Source organism: Carcharodon carcharias, chromosome 9 (assembly GCF_017639515.1).
Source record: "Carcharodon carcharias isolate sCarCar2 chromosome 9, sCarCar2.pri, whole genome shotgun sequence".
Classification (NCBI taxonomy): Eukaryota; Metazoa; Chordata; class Chondrichthyes; order Lamniformes; family Lamnidae; genus Carcharodon; species Carcharodon carcharias.
Window position 1 is genome coordinate 126,786,079 of NC_054475.1, and position 14,274 is coordinate 126,800,352.

Genomic DNA, 14,274 nt, shown 5'->3' on the forward strand with positions numbered 1-14,274 from the left:
TCCAGTGTGAAGCCACTACCAAATAATTTTTTTTTTCCCTCCACTTTCAGCATTCTGAAGGGACCATCAGCTCCACGACAGCCTGAGTCCAGTCCTCAATCCTTCCAACACCACCGCCCCACTTTCCCACAAAATTTTCTATGCAAGTGCAGGAGATGCAATACCTGCTGTTATACCTCCTCTCTCTTAACCGTCCAAGGCACCAGCCCTCCTTCCAGGTGAAACAATGATTTATGTGTACAGTTTTCAATTTAGTATCCTATATTCGCTGCTCACAACGTAGTATCCTCTACTGTCAGAAAACTTAATGCAAATTGGACGAATACTTTGTGGAACACCTCAGTTCAGTCCGCAAGGGTGTCATTTTAATTCTCCACCTTGCCTGCAGTGTTCCAGTAAAGCTCAAGACAAGCTTGAGGAACAGCAGCTCACCTTATGACTGGGAACATTAAGCCTTCCAGATTCAATATTAACTTCAGCAGTTTTATATCATGATCTCTGCCCCATTTTGTTTCTTTTTTCTTTGCTGGGTTTTGTTTTTTTCATCTGTTTCTCTTTTTTTTCCTTCCTTTTGGTTTCAGGGGAGAGCTAAACACGATTCTATAATTCACACCTCCTCTCGACATATCACTTGTTTCTCTATTTATCGTCTTACCATTTCCTTTGGTCTTGCATCATGAAACCTTATCTTATTTGATCTCTCCTGCCCTCCACCCTGTCACAGACGTTCCCTTTTGTTCTTTATCTCACCCTCACCCAATTTCACTTGGAACCTATTAAATTTCTAACATTTCCCAGTTCCGATGAAGGGTCATCAAACTGAAACGTTGTTTGTTTCTTTCTCTGCATTTGCATGCAAGAGCTGCTGAGTATTTACATCATTTTTGTTTTAATTTCAGGTTTCCTTCATACAAAGTATTTTACTTTTCTATTACTGCTTGATATTTTAAATTCATTTATAGGATGTGGGATTTGCTGGCTAGGCCAGCATTTATTGCCCATCCATAATTGCCCTTGAGAAGGTGACGGTGAGCTGCCTTGAACTGCTGCTGTCCCTGGGGTGTAGGTACACCCACAATGTTGTTAGGGAGGGAGTTCCAGGATTTTGACCCAGCAACAGTGAAGGAGCGGCAATATATTTCCAAGTCAGGATGGTGAGTGTCTTGTAGGGAAACTTCTAGGTTGTGGTGTTCAGCCACCCTTGTCCTTCTAGATAGTAGTGGTTGTGGGTTTGGGAGGTGCTGTCTATAAGGAGCCTTGATGAGTTCCTGCAGTGTATTTTGTAGACGATACACACTGCTGCTACTGTGCACCAGTGATGGAGGCAGTGAATGTTTTGGAAAGAGTTTGTGGGAAGGGGTGTCAGGGGAGGCAATGCATGTAGTGTTATTGTCACTGGACTGGTAATCCGAAAACCCGGGGGTAATGCTCTGGGGACCTGGCAGATGGTGGAATTTGAATCCAATAAAAATCTGGAATTAAAAACAGTCTAATGATGACTGTGAAACCATTGCCGATTGTCATAAAAACCCAACTGATTCATTAGTGTCCTTTAGGAAAGGAAATCTGCCATCCTTCCCTGGCCTGGCCTACAAGTGATTCCAGACCCACTGCAGTGTGTGACTCTTAAATGCCCCCTGAACAAGGGCAGTTGGGCATGGGCAATAAATGCTGGCTGAGCTAGCGATGCCCACATCTCATGAATGAATAATAAAAAAAATCAAGTGGGCTACTTTGTCCTGGGTGGTGTCAGGCTTCATGAGTGTTGTTGGAGCTGCACTCATCCAGGCAAGTGGAGAGTATTCCATCACACTCCTGACTTGTGCCTTGTAGATGGTGGACAGGCTTTGGGGAGTCAGGAGGTGAGCTACTTGGAGCAGGATTCCTAGCCTCTGACCTGCTCTGTCGCCACAGTATTTATATGGCTAGTCCAGTTCAGTTTCTGGTCAATGGTAAGCCCCAGGATGTTGATAGTGGGGCAATACCATTGAATGTCAAAGGATGATAGATATTCTCTTGTTGGAGATGGTCATTGCCCGGCACTTATGTGGCACGAATGTAACTTGCCACTTGTCAGCCCAAGCCTGGATATTGTCCAGGTCTTGCTACGTTTATACATGAACTGCTTCAGTATCTGAGGAGCCGTGAATGCTGCTGAACATTGTGCAATCATCAGCAAACATCCCCACTTTTGACCTTATGATGGAAATAAGGTGATTGATGGAGCAACTGAAGATGGTTGGGCCTAGGACACTACCCTGAGGAACTCCTGCAGTAATGTCCTGGAACTGAGATGATTGACCTCCAATAACCACAACCAGCTTCCTTTGTTCTAGGTATGACTCCAACCATCAGAGAGTTTCCCCCAATTCCCATTGACTGCAGTTTTGCTAGGGCTCCTTGATGCCACACTCGGTCAAATTCTGCCTTGACGTCAAGGGCAGTCACTCATACCTCGCCTCTTGAGTTCAGCTCTTTTGTCCAGGTTTAAACCAAGGTTGTAATGAGGTCAGAAACTGAACGCCCTGACGGAACCCAAGCTGAGTGTCTGTGAGCAGGTTATTGCTCAACAAGTGCCGCTTGATAGCACTGTTGATGACCCTTTCCATCCCTTCACTGATGATGGAGTGTAGACTGATGGGGCAGTAATTGGCCAGATTAAATTTGTCCTCCTTTCCGTGTACAGGACATACCTGGGCAAGTTACCATATTCCCGGGTAGATGCCAATGTTGTAGCTGTAATTGAACAGCTTGGCTAGTGGCCGGGCAAGTTTTGGAGCACAAATCTTCAGTACTTTTGCTGGAATATTTTCAGGGTTCATTTCCGTATCCAGTCAATTCAACCATTTCTTGATATTAGGCGGAGTGAATCGAATTGGCTGAAGACTGGCATCTGTGATGCTGGGGACCTCGGGAGAAGGTTGAGATGAATCTTCCACTTAGCACTTCTGGCTGAAGATTGTAGCAAATGCTTCACCCTTATCTTTTGCACTGATGTGCTGGGCTCCCCCATCAATGAGGATGGGGTTATTTGCAGATCCTACTCCTCCAGTGAGTTGTTTAATTTTCCACCACAATTCATGACTGGATGTGGCAGGACTGCAGAGCTTAGGTCTGATCTTTTGATTGTGGAATCACTCTGCCTATCACTTGCTACATATGCTGTTTGGCATGCAAGTAGTCCTGTGTTGTAGCGTCACCAGGTTGATACCTCATTTTTAGGTATGCCTGGTGCTGCTTCTGGTATGCCCTCCTGCACTCTTCATTGAACCAGGTCTGATCCCCTGGCTTGGTTGTAATGGTAGAGTGGGTGGATATGTTGGGCCATGAGGTTATAGATTGTAGTTGATGATGCTGTGCTGCTGATGATCCACAGTGCCTCATGGATGGCCAGTCTTGAGTTGCTGGATCTGTTCCAAATTTAGCATGGTAGGAATGCCACACAATATGATGGAGCATATGCTCAATGTGAAGGCGGAACTTTGTCTCTATAAGGACTGTGCAATACTGTCATGGATGGATGCACCCGCGGAAGGCAGGTTGGTGAGGATGAGGTCAAATATGTTTTCCCCTCTTGTTGGTTCCCTCACCAGCTGCTACAGATCCAGTCCAGCAGCTATGTCCTTTAGGACTCGGCCAGCTCGGTCTGTGATGGTGCTACCGATCCACTCTTGGTGATGGACATTGAATTTCCCCCATCCAGAGTACATTCGGCACCCTTGCCACCCTTAGTGCTTCCTCCAAGTGGTGTTCAACATGAAGGAATGCTGATTCATCAACTGGGAATGGGGGGGCGGTGCAGGGAGAGGGGGTGGGCGGTACGTGGTAACCAGCAGGAGGTTTGCTTGCCCATGTTTGACCTGATGCCATGAGACTTCATGGGGGCCGGAGTCGATGTTGAAGACACCCAGGGCAACGCCCTCCCAACTGTATACCACTGTGCCGCCACCACTGCTGGGTCTGTCTTGCCGGTGGGACAGGACATGCCCAGGGATGGTGATGATAGTGTCTGGGACATTGTCTGTAAGGTATGATTCCATGAGTATGACTGTGTCAGGCTGTTGTTTGACAATCTGTGAGACAACTCTCCCAATTTTGGCACAAAGCCCCCCAGATGTTAGTAAGGAGGACTTTGCAGGGTCAACAGGGCAGAATTTGCCATTGTCGTTTCCAGTGCCTAGGTCCAATACAGGGTGCTCTGTCCGGTTTCTTTCCTTTTTATTTACTTTTTAGTGGCTTGATACAACTGAGTGGCTTGCTAGGCCACTTCAAAGGGCATTTAAGAGTCAACCACATTGCTGTGGATCTGGAGTCACATGTAGGCCAGGCCAGGTGAGGATGGCAGATTCCCTTCCCTAAAGGGCATTAGTGAACCAGATGAGTTTTTACAATTGACAATGATTTCATGGTCATCATTAGACTTTTAATTCCAGAATTTTATTGAATTCAAATTCCACCAACTGTTATGGTGGGTTTCAAATGCGGTCCCCAGAGCATTACCCTGGGTCTCTGGATCACCAGTCCAGTGACACCACCACTACGCCTATGCCACTGCCTCCCCTTTATTAATCAATCATACTTTCCACCACTGGGGAACTGTGACTCCCAGGCGTACTAACTGCAGAATGCATTGCATCTAGTCTCCAAGGCTTTTGCAACCCCTCCAAAGTCTACAAATTCTCCAGGACAGAAGATGCATATGAACTCTGTTACTTCCAAGTTCCCCCACATTATCCAGATTTTGACATATACTGCCACTCCTTCATTGTCACTGGGTCAATAAACTGTGACTCCCTTCCTGATCATTTTGTGGGAGTACCATCACCACACAAAGACCAGGGTTCAAGAAGACCCACCACTACCATCCCAAGGGCAACTAAAGAGGGACATTAAATGCCAGCATTCCCTGTTACATCTACATCCCATGAATGATTTAAAACATTGGCAGAGTTTCCTTCACTTCTAATTACTGAAAACGAGATTCCTATGAGCTGTCCTGTCTTCTGATTTGCTTTCTTGCTGCTAGTCACTCACACTCATTCTGAGAACCTTGCAATTGAACTGCTTTTTGTTTCACTTTCCATTGGCTTCTGTTGCCGTGTGTCCTCCTGTAATCACATCATCGCTGTTTGCAAAAGCTGTTAGATCAGTACATAGAGGTTTGATCCTAATGAACTTTTCTTAGATTTGATCCTACTCCGCTATTGTAACAATACTGGAAGTGCAGCACAAACTTCAGTTATGCACAAGCACGCTGCCACACTCTCAGCAAAGTTGTGGCAGCAGAGCAGAAGTGGCTCTGACAAAGTTTCCGATCTTTGAGATTTATCACAAAATATGTTGGCTGAAAATCTGTCACTAACATTCAGTGGTATTCTTGCGAATTGTCCTAATGAATGCAAGAAGAAAAGCTTTGGCAATGTGTCTTTTTTCAGCTACACTCAAGTCTGTACTACCAGACAACCGATAGCATTCAATGGCTGCCCTTGTTTTTCTCAATGCTTCCAATTCTGTATCAAGAGCAGAATTGAGAAAAATAATAACTTCCCTAATCAGTTGAGGTGGAAGCTTGTCCTTCAGATTGATTTAGTCGACATCTCAAAATGATTAATAGGTCAACAGGTAGCAATCCTGCCCTGTACTGCTAATTCCATGATGCACAACAGGTACTGTATTGTGAGCAGTGCTGTTTTAATACAGCAGCAGTTCAAACAGCCAACTAAATCACAGCTCAGCCTCACCTTGTCAACTGCCTGGAGTGTGAGTGAGATCAAAAAATTCTTGGTACTTCTGTTTTGTTCCATTTACTGTTCGCTATCCAAAATTTATATTCCGCATGAATATTCTACCCTTTCAGCTGATTACCTTTGGGGATCAGAGAACATTTATATGATTTTAACGAGTCTGCAGGGAGTGCAAGGAGGACTGGCTCGGCACCGAGGTGATTTCTTCCTGGAGTAAGATGGAAATATATCATCCTGAAATAGGGCTTAATTGATAGGGTAAGCTGGATGAGCTTTTGTTGCTCCTGCTTCATTATCTTCTCAGTTCAAGATTTTTTTCAATCTTCTGGTCTTTTTATTATTTTCTTGGGATATGGGTATCACTGTTAAGAATTGAGGAACTGGTGGTGAGCATCCTTCTTGAAATGCTTAGTCCCAGAGTGGCAAAGGTACTCCCACAATGTTGATAAGAAGTTCCAGAATTTTGACTGAGTGACAATGAAGGAACAGCGATAAATGTCCAATTCAGGGTGATATGGGGAACTTGAAGGTAACAGAGTTTCTATGTTTCTGCTGCTCTTGTCCTTCTAGGTGGTAGTCTGCAGGTTTGAGAAATGCTGTCAAAGAAACCTTGGTGGGTTGCTGCTATGCATAATGGTTCACACTGCAAACACAGTGCACTAGTGGAAGGAAATGGATATTTATTTGTGCTTTGTAGATGATGGAGAGGCTTTGGGGAGTCAGGATAAACCCATTTGCTGAAAAATACCCAATCTTTGACCTGCTGTTGGAGCTATGGCACTACGATGGCTGGACCAATGATTTTCTGATCAATGGTAACTCCCAGGATGTTGATGGTGAGGGATTTGGTGGTGGTAGTGCCATTGAATGTCAGAGGGAAGTGGTTGGACTCTCTTTTGTTGGGGATGATAATTACTTGGCATTTGTGTTTAAAAAAAAGACTTGCATGAATGTAGCACCTTTCATGATCTCAGGATGTCCCAAAGCACTTTGCAGCCAATTAAGTACTTTTGAAGCATTGTGACTGTTGTAAGGTACAGTGTGAACATAACTTGTCACTTACCAGTTGCCTACATGTTGTCTAGGCCTTGCTGCATGAGGACTGCATCAATATCTGAGAAGTTGCAAATGGAACAGAACATTGCGTGATCATCAGTGAATAGCCCCTCTAGCTAATTACAAAATTCTGTTTGTTTGATAAGTAGGATTAATATATCTTTGCCACTGAAATTGTTGTACAAAGTTTACATTAAGCAAATTAAGTAACAACCTGCTTAGTATTTCCACTTTTGAGAATTCCACCTTATGGACGCAAGACAAAGCCTCATTCTTTTTGTGCTGCTGCTGTTAAAAGCCTCATTTTCAATGCCTATTCAAAGAAATGAAAGACTTGCATTTATATAGCACTTTTCACAACCAGAGGATGTCTCAAAGTGCTTCACAGCCAATGAAGTACTTTTTTTCAGTGTAGTCATTGTTGTAATGTAGGAAATATGGCAGCCAGTAGTCACAGCAAACTTCTGCAAACAGCAATGTGATAATGACCAGGCAATCTGTTTTTGTGATGTTGATTGAGGGATAAATATTGGCTGAGCTACTGAGGATAACTCCCCTGCTCTTCTTCAAAACAGTGCCATGGGATCTTTTACAACCACTCTAGTGGGCAGATGTCGCCTTGGTTTAAAATCTCATCCAAATGATGGCACCTCCAACAGTGCTGCACTCCCTCACTGTCAGCCTTGATTTTTGTACTCAAGTCCTGGAGTAAGACAGAGTCAAGAGCCAACTGAGCCACAGCTGACACTGACTCTATTCAATACACTCATCTGGACATATGTGGAACATTTCCCTCTGAACTAAACCTGTGGCTAACTGCTCTTTTTGCAGAAGCGGTGCATTTTGTTCTATGGTTTATCTCAGTTTTATATAAAACTGAGCTGTTCATGATGCAGAAGAGTTTTGAAAATTCAGGGACAATTTGGGCTGTTCAGGAATAATTGAAGTGCCTCTGCAGTAGGCTCTACGGAGCTGTGGTTAAATCTGAAGTGATGTTTTTAGTATATAATTGTTAAGCATAATGGGCACATCCCTTTACATTGTTTATTGGCAACAGATGCTGAAAACAAAATACAGCTGGTAATTTGCAAGTAATTTGCTGGTAATCACATCTGTGTATATCACTAGATCCGGTGAGAATAGATTGTGCTTGCAAAATGTTGGTCCCATCAATTCCTCCTCATAGCGTTTTCAATCTGACAGCTAAAAAATACAGGACACAATGACAGGATTTTGTTTCACTTCAGTGGGCACAGTGTTTGTCCAATAAAGAAGCAAGACTGTCCTTGTTTTCAGGGCTTCTGGTTCATCCTGCCGAAATTCACATTATTGTTCATGCACCATACATGTGACACGCCTCCTACTTAGCCTCATCCACATGTGGAAGCTTACACAGCAAGGGAATGTACCATTGACCCATCCAGGGTTACCCTACAGCACTGCTCTGCCCTACCCCAATTACTTGTGCACATATAAAGAGACACTGTTGACACTGCTGTTGGGTTGTAGAGTTAGGAGCTATACGTTTGTAATGCCTCACTTTGTGAATAAATCTAAAACTGAGTAAAGATTGATCCCTTCCTTCACCAACTGGCTGTAAAAATTTTAACAAGACATCCAATTGTTTCTTAAATTATTCCAGATATTTTATAGACACTGGAATATATGATCACTCTCTCTATAAAGAACTTCCTAAAATCAGTCCTAAATTTACATTTCACTAATTTGAGTCTGTTTCCCTTACCCGACATCATCAACTTAATTTGATGTAATTTTTATCCTCTTCTTCTCTACCATTTATGGTTTTCTATCCCTCTGTGAGATTACTTCTATCAATTACTTATGAGGCTAAATAGCTTAGGTTACTGTGGTTTCTCCTCATAAATCTTGACATTAGGGATCAGCCTCCAGTATTTATCTGAAATGCTTCCCTTGTGTCACTGTGGCCAGAGCTGGATTCATTACTCAAGGTATGGGATCCATCTCACCTAATACTGAGAAAGAATAGCAAACTTGCCAGCATGTGTTGAATATTCTCATATCCTGTTCTATATACATTCACAGCAGACAAGGTATTACTGTGACAATCACAACTCAGAAGCCACATGCCCCTTATAACTGGGTCATTTCTGTGTAGTCTTAATTCATTTGCATGTGCAATGTTCACGTAGGTTAATTAATTGTTGCAGACTGACGTTTCCCTGCTTAAAGCTTCTAGTAAAACACAATCGGTCAGTTGTGTGCAGTTATGCACTCATTAGCATTTGGCTCAAAGTGCAGAATTTAGCATTTGGATTAATTTAAACTGTTGAACCAGAAGGTGTTATGCAAGTAGGGTGAACACAAGTGACAAGGTACATACCTAAAAACAAACTCTGGCTGTCTTTATATTTAGTTTTAAGATGTGCAACCATAATAAAACACGACTTCAAGGAAACCTCAAGATTATTGGTGTACCGCTGATTGGGATTTTTCTGTTGTTTGATCCTTTGCTGCAGTCAGTTTCTGCCACCAGCAAAAATTATTTTAAGTGATTCTTTCACCTCAGAATGAGAGCACCAATTATGATTAAAGACATGCAATCAACAATCAATAAAAAGATGTTTGAATATCTTATATACCATAAGTGAAATTAATTTACTAATATGGTATACTTAGAAAGTTTGTATATCTTAAAAGTGAATATGAAGGCAGTTTATTTAATGGAAGGATCTTGATGAACAAGCATACTGTCACATAAACCTATCTGTACAAACGTTCCACCGAATTACTCTGTATTAAAGTGCTTTGATGCAATGCATAAAATTGTCATTGAAAAGCTACCAATAAAAGTACAATGGCTAGAAAAATTGGCAATCAGAAATGATTGGTGATGGCTGAATGTAAATATTGTTTTTAAATCTAGATGTATGGATTAAAAATGGAATGAATGGCTTCTCTCATATGTACTTATCTTTGGATGCAGAAGTACTTTCGCAGAACCTTCCTTCAGAAGATTAGATGCATTCGGTAAAGACCATGATAAGTAAATTATACACAGTCCATGAAAAGATCAGGTTAATAGGCTGAAGGGAGTTTTCATTCCCATGCTGTACTGCAATCTTTTACAATCTATTGCTTTTTTTATTTTTTGAATTCAAGTAAAACAAAATTCTAGTTTAAATTGTGATTGGCAATGACTAATCATATGATGGAACACACCTCAATTTACAAACTGGATAAATGTCTTTGCCATTTTTCAGTGCCATTGATATATTTTTGGTTTTAAAAAACCACGAGCGGATTACGATATGAACAAATAATTGAGAATTTTTGAAGAACTTTTGTGTGCATGTTGGATGCAATTCAACAGCTGTTATCTGTACAGCAGCACCGTGATACTTTACTGAAAGTCACCCCTCATTGAAAGTCAACTCACAGGACTGTAATCTTTACTGTAATAAGCAGTTCCAAGTCACAACCACTTAAGCCTTATGAAAAGAACAACAGAAAAGTGAATGTACAGCACATCAGGGATGAGCTTGCCAGTTGTTTCAGTGAAAAAGTGACCTGGAGATTACCTGTTTTGAAAATAAACAGAATAACTAATTGCTTATGAACAAGATTAAAGGTTATGACAAATAACAATAGACAGCAATAAAATATTGAATGGCACAGGATGGTTTCCATTCCGTCAAGACTATGACAGGCCATCTGTGGAATGCAATTGGTCATGGCTGAAAAGCAAACATTGTATTGTTAATTGGTTGTTCAGAATTGTATTTATTTATCTTCTGGGAACAAGAAGGAATTTCACAGAACATGGGTAGAATATTGAAAAAGCAAAATTGACACGGACCATGGACGAATAGGCTCGATGGGTTGATTGGCTCTTTCTCATTATATGTTTTATATTAATAAAATTTCTATTTTTTTTAACTTGCTTAGTTTAAATATCATTTGGATTTTGGACACCATCCACCATCCGTTTTCAGCAAGTACAGCTTTGTGTTTTTTGAAAACAGGGCTGGAATTTTGCAGCTCTATAGTGGACAGCTTGGGAAGCATGGGGGTGTTGTAAAATTGCATGGAGTGGTGCTGGAATGGACTTCCGATGTCATCATGCCGGATCCGTATATTACCAGTGGTGACAGCAAGTCGATGTGAATGGTGCACGCTTCTTCAAAACCAGCAACTGAGAACTTGTTAAGCTGATTAAAGAACTAATTGAACAACGTTTTACGGGTCCATTAAAATTTTAAGAAGACTACACAGGATCCATGGGGCATCAGAGCCCCGCAAGGTATTTAAGGCTGGCAATGGGGCAGCAGCTGAGCTCATTATTGCATTCGACAGCTGTGGGATCAGGCAGCTCACTTTCACAGGAAGGCTGGTGCAGCATGGCCTGAGTGATTTACTTCGAGGAGAGGGAGTTAAAATGCCAGGGATTTGGGACCTCTCTTCCTTTGTGCCATCTGGCTACTGGCAGGGGCTGAATTGAGAGGGGTCTGAGAGTGTGGGTAGTGTTAAGGAAGCAACTGACAGAGTGACCCTCCAGATCAGCAGTGCCCAAGTACCATGGGCATCATCCACTCAGGAGGCAGGCCCTCCAGCAATGAGGAGAACCTGAGAGGAAGGCATGGAGGGGCACGGATCTGGACAGCAGCAACCTTGTGGCCACCTGTATGGGCAACCTCAGAATGAGGAATCAGCAGAAGGCCGCAGAGGGGACAGCGATTAGGTGCCAGCATGATGAAGAAGGTATCTTCTTGCAATTGTATATAAATGGACGATGAGCTACCTCCAGATGTCGGAGCCGCAATGTCACTGAAGACTGCGTCTCTCCTGAGAAACCATCAAATATCTTTGTGCTATGATGGTAGATGAGCTGAGCTCCAGTTGGATTGATGGGCAATGATTCCAACGCCGGTGAAAATCCAGCCTATAGAATCAATGAAAGCAACACAAATACCTTGATGACAGAGTCAGCAGGGAATCATCTGCAGATGCCTTCAATTCTTCCATGACAAATGGCAGAGTGTTTCCTCAGCACCTCAACAGAAAATATTTTGGGGTTAGTCAGGCTTTGCATGTAGTGGGGCACATGAAATTTTATAACATCATCGATCCAGAGCAGAAGCTTCAAATCATCAGCAACTGCAGAATTCTGCTACAAGATGTCAGGTTAAGATCAATAGTCTTTCCTTTTCCAGGTCCCACTAATTCCATTTAACTGGAAAACAATGGACTTCCTAATTAATAAACAGTGGCTTGTTGTCTGAAGATACAGCTATATGAAGCTGTTTACCTGCAAGGTCTTTGAGTGTCTGTCTTGTGATGGTAGACTGGCTATGGCCAAAGGAAATGGGAAGCTTTGCTCTGTATTGAGTTTCCAGCAATTATTACAACAACTAATACCGTTTTATCCGCCAGCCGCAATGGCAGCTTTTCACCCCAAACCTGCTGCATTAATTATGCATTCCCGGAAACATGCCATTTCCATGGTGGGCGGGCTCCCAGGGGCACCCTGTTAATTTCCTGTTCAAACCATGGGCAACATGACTCAGGTGAGTGTTGGACTCGATGGTCTAATGCACGGTGATCAAGCTTCCATTAAGAATCCATTAAGTTTTTTATGATGCTGCAGTGCATTTGGTCTTAATGGGCCCTCTGCTTCTCACAGAGCCATGTGAAAAGGGAAGGAGAATCAAGGGCCATGGCTGCTGCACAGAAGCTAATTGGAAACTATAAGCCTCAATGTTCAAGCCTCAGTGTACTGGTCATGGCTTACAATCATGGCATAAGTACAAGGATTGGATATCGATTGTCTAGGCTACTGAAGGCGAACTGACAATAGCCTGCCTGCAGGTTTCAGCAGATGAGTTTATAAAGCCTAATGAAGTCATAACTGAGGGGGATGCTTGGCCACCTGTCAACCCCAGGCAGCTTTTTCTTAATTCATTCATGGGATGTTTTATTGACCATCCAAAATTGCCCTTGTTCAGAGGGCATTGAAGAGTCAACCACATGCTGTGTGGTCTGGTGACCCACAGACCAGGTAAGGACAGCAGGTTTCCTTCTCTAAAGGACATTAGTGAACCAGATAGGTTTTTACAACAATCAACAATGATTTCACGGTCATCGTCAGACTTTTAATTTCAGATTTTTATTGAATTCAAATTTCACCATCTGCCATGGTGGGATTCAAACCCATGTCCCCAGAGCTTTACCCTGGAATTAGTGTCAGTACAATTCCGCTATGCCACTGCCTCCCCATGCAAGGGGTGGCCAGGGATGCCATGCACCACTGAGGCAGGTCAAGGGCTTGAGACTGGATTCCTGGCTTGGAGATGAAGAGAGGTCATTCAAGAGGAAGTAGCAATGATTGCTCAATTGTATCCATTCACAGACACAAGGAGGAGTTGAGAATGCAGGCTGCAGGCAACATTGTCTTGTTGATAGCTGTGATTAGAATGAGGAGAAGAAGGGCTCGTCACCAATTGGCACAGCTCCAGGAAGATGATTGGCCTGACGATCAAGAGCCAGCGGGACCCCAAGAAGTCCCAGTTGCTGCCGAGGAGGGGCAAAATCCACAAAGCTGTTTGGATGTAGCTCGTATATGGAGATGAGGCAAAGGGCGGAATCGTCCACTCCCATTTGTGGCAGGCATCATAGCAGGCGGGAGCAGAAAATTTCAGGAGATTGCAAAAATTGATTTCACGTTGACATAAAACCAGTTTGCAATCATCCGCTTCACCCGCCAATGGCGGGCCGCGCTTCCTGCTGCTGCACATTGGGAACCTAATTTAACATCTCATTATAAGCCCTGCTCACTGGAATCATCCCCCCCATGCTGGATCATCTGGGCACGTCAGGTTTCACAACTGTACATAAGCGATGTGCACCTTGCAACCTGCACTTCACTCAGGACTTCGAGGTAGGCAAGGTTTGCCTACCTTGCTTTGGGCAGCACTTGCAGTCATCAGCGCCAGCCTTCGCAGGCAGCACCACATCACTTTTAGGGGGGCTCATGAGCAGGTCTCTAACTACCAGACCATCCGTAAGGTGGGGGTGGCTTTTCAATGGCTGCAGGGTTAGGGCTTGCTTGGGTAAGGGGAGAAGTGGCCTCAGGCAAGGGAAGAGGCTGCAGGACGAGGGCTGTACTGGAGAAGGGGGTATCCCAGGGTGAGTGTGGAGGGCTTATGTTGATCTGTGCAAGTGGCCTCAACATGGTGCAGGCTGAGGAGGCAATCTCCAGAGGAGATGAGGCCAGATGGATATTCGAGGGAGTGTGTGAGAGAGTGAGTGGTGATGTCCCTTGAGCTGACAGTGAGTGAGCTGCCAGTGAATGTATGAAGCCTTGTGAGTATGTGAGTTTCGAATGATGAGATGGTTGCCTTATCCTGGTGACATGGATGAGATCATTTGTCCTCTTTCTGCACTGGGTGGCCAATCACTTCTGTGCAGTGTTGGCACTGATCACTACTGCCATCAC

The 14,274-nt window shown here is 43.4% G+C and overlaps 1 protein-coding gene across 1 annotated transcript in view; it reads left to right on the forward strand.

The window, feature by feature from the left end:
- Positions 1–14,274, forward strand: part of si:ch211-26b3.4 (connector enhancer of kinase suppressor of ras 2) — a 748,930-nt gene that overhangs the window by 516,489 nt on the left and 218,167 nt on the right. The gene's annotated exons all lie outside the window — the stretch shown is intronic.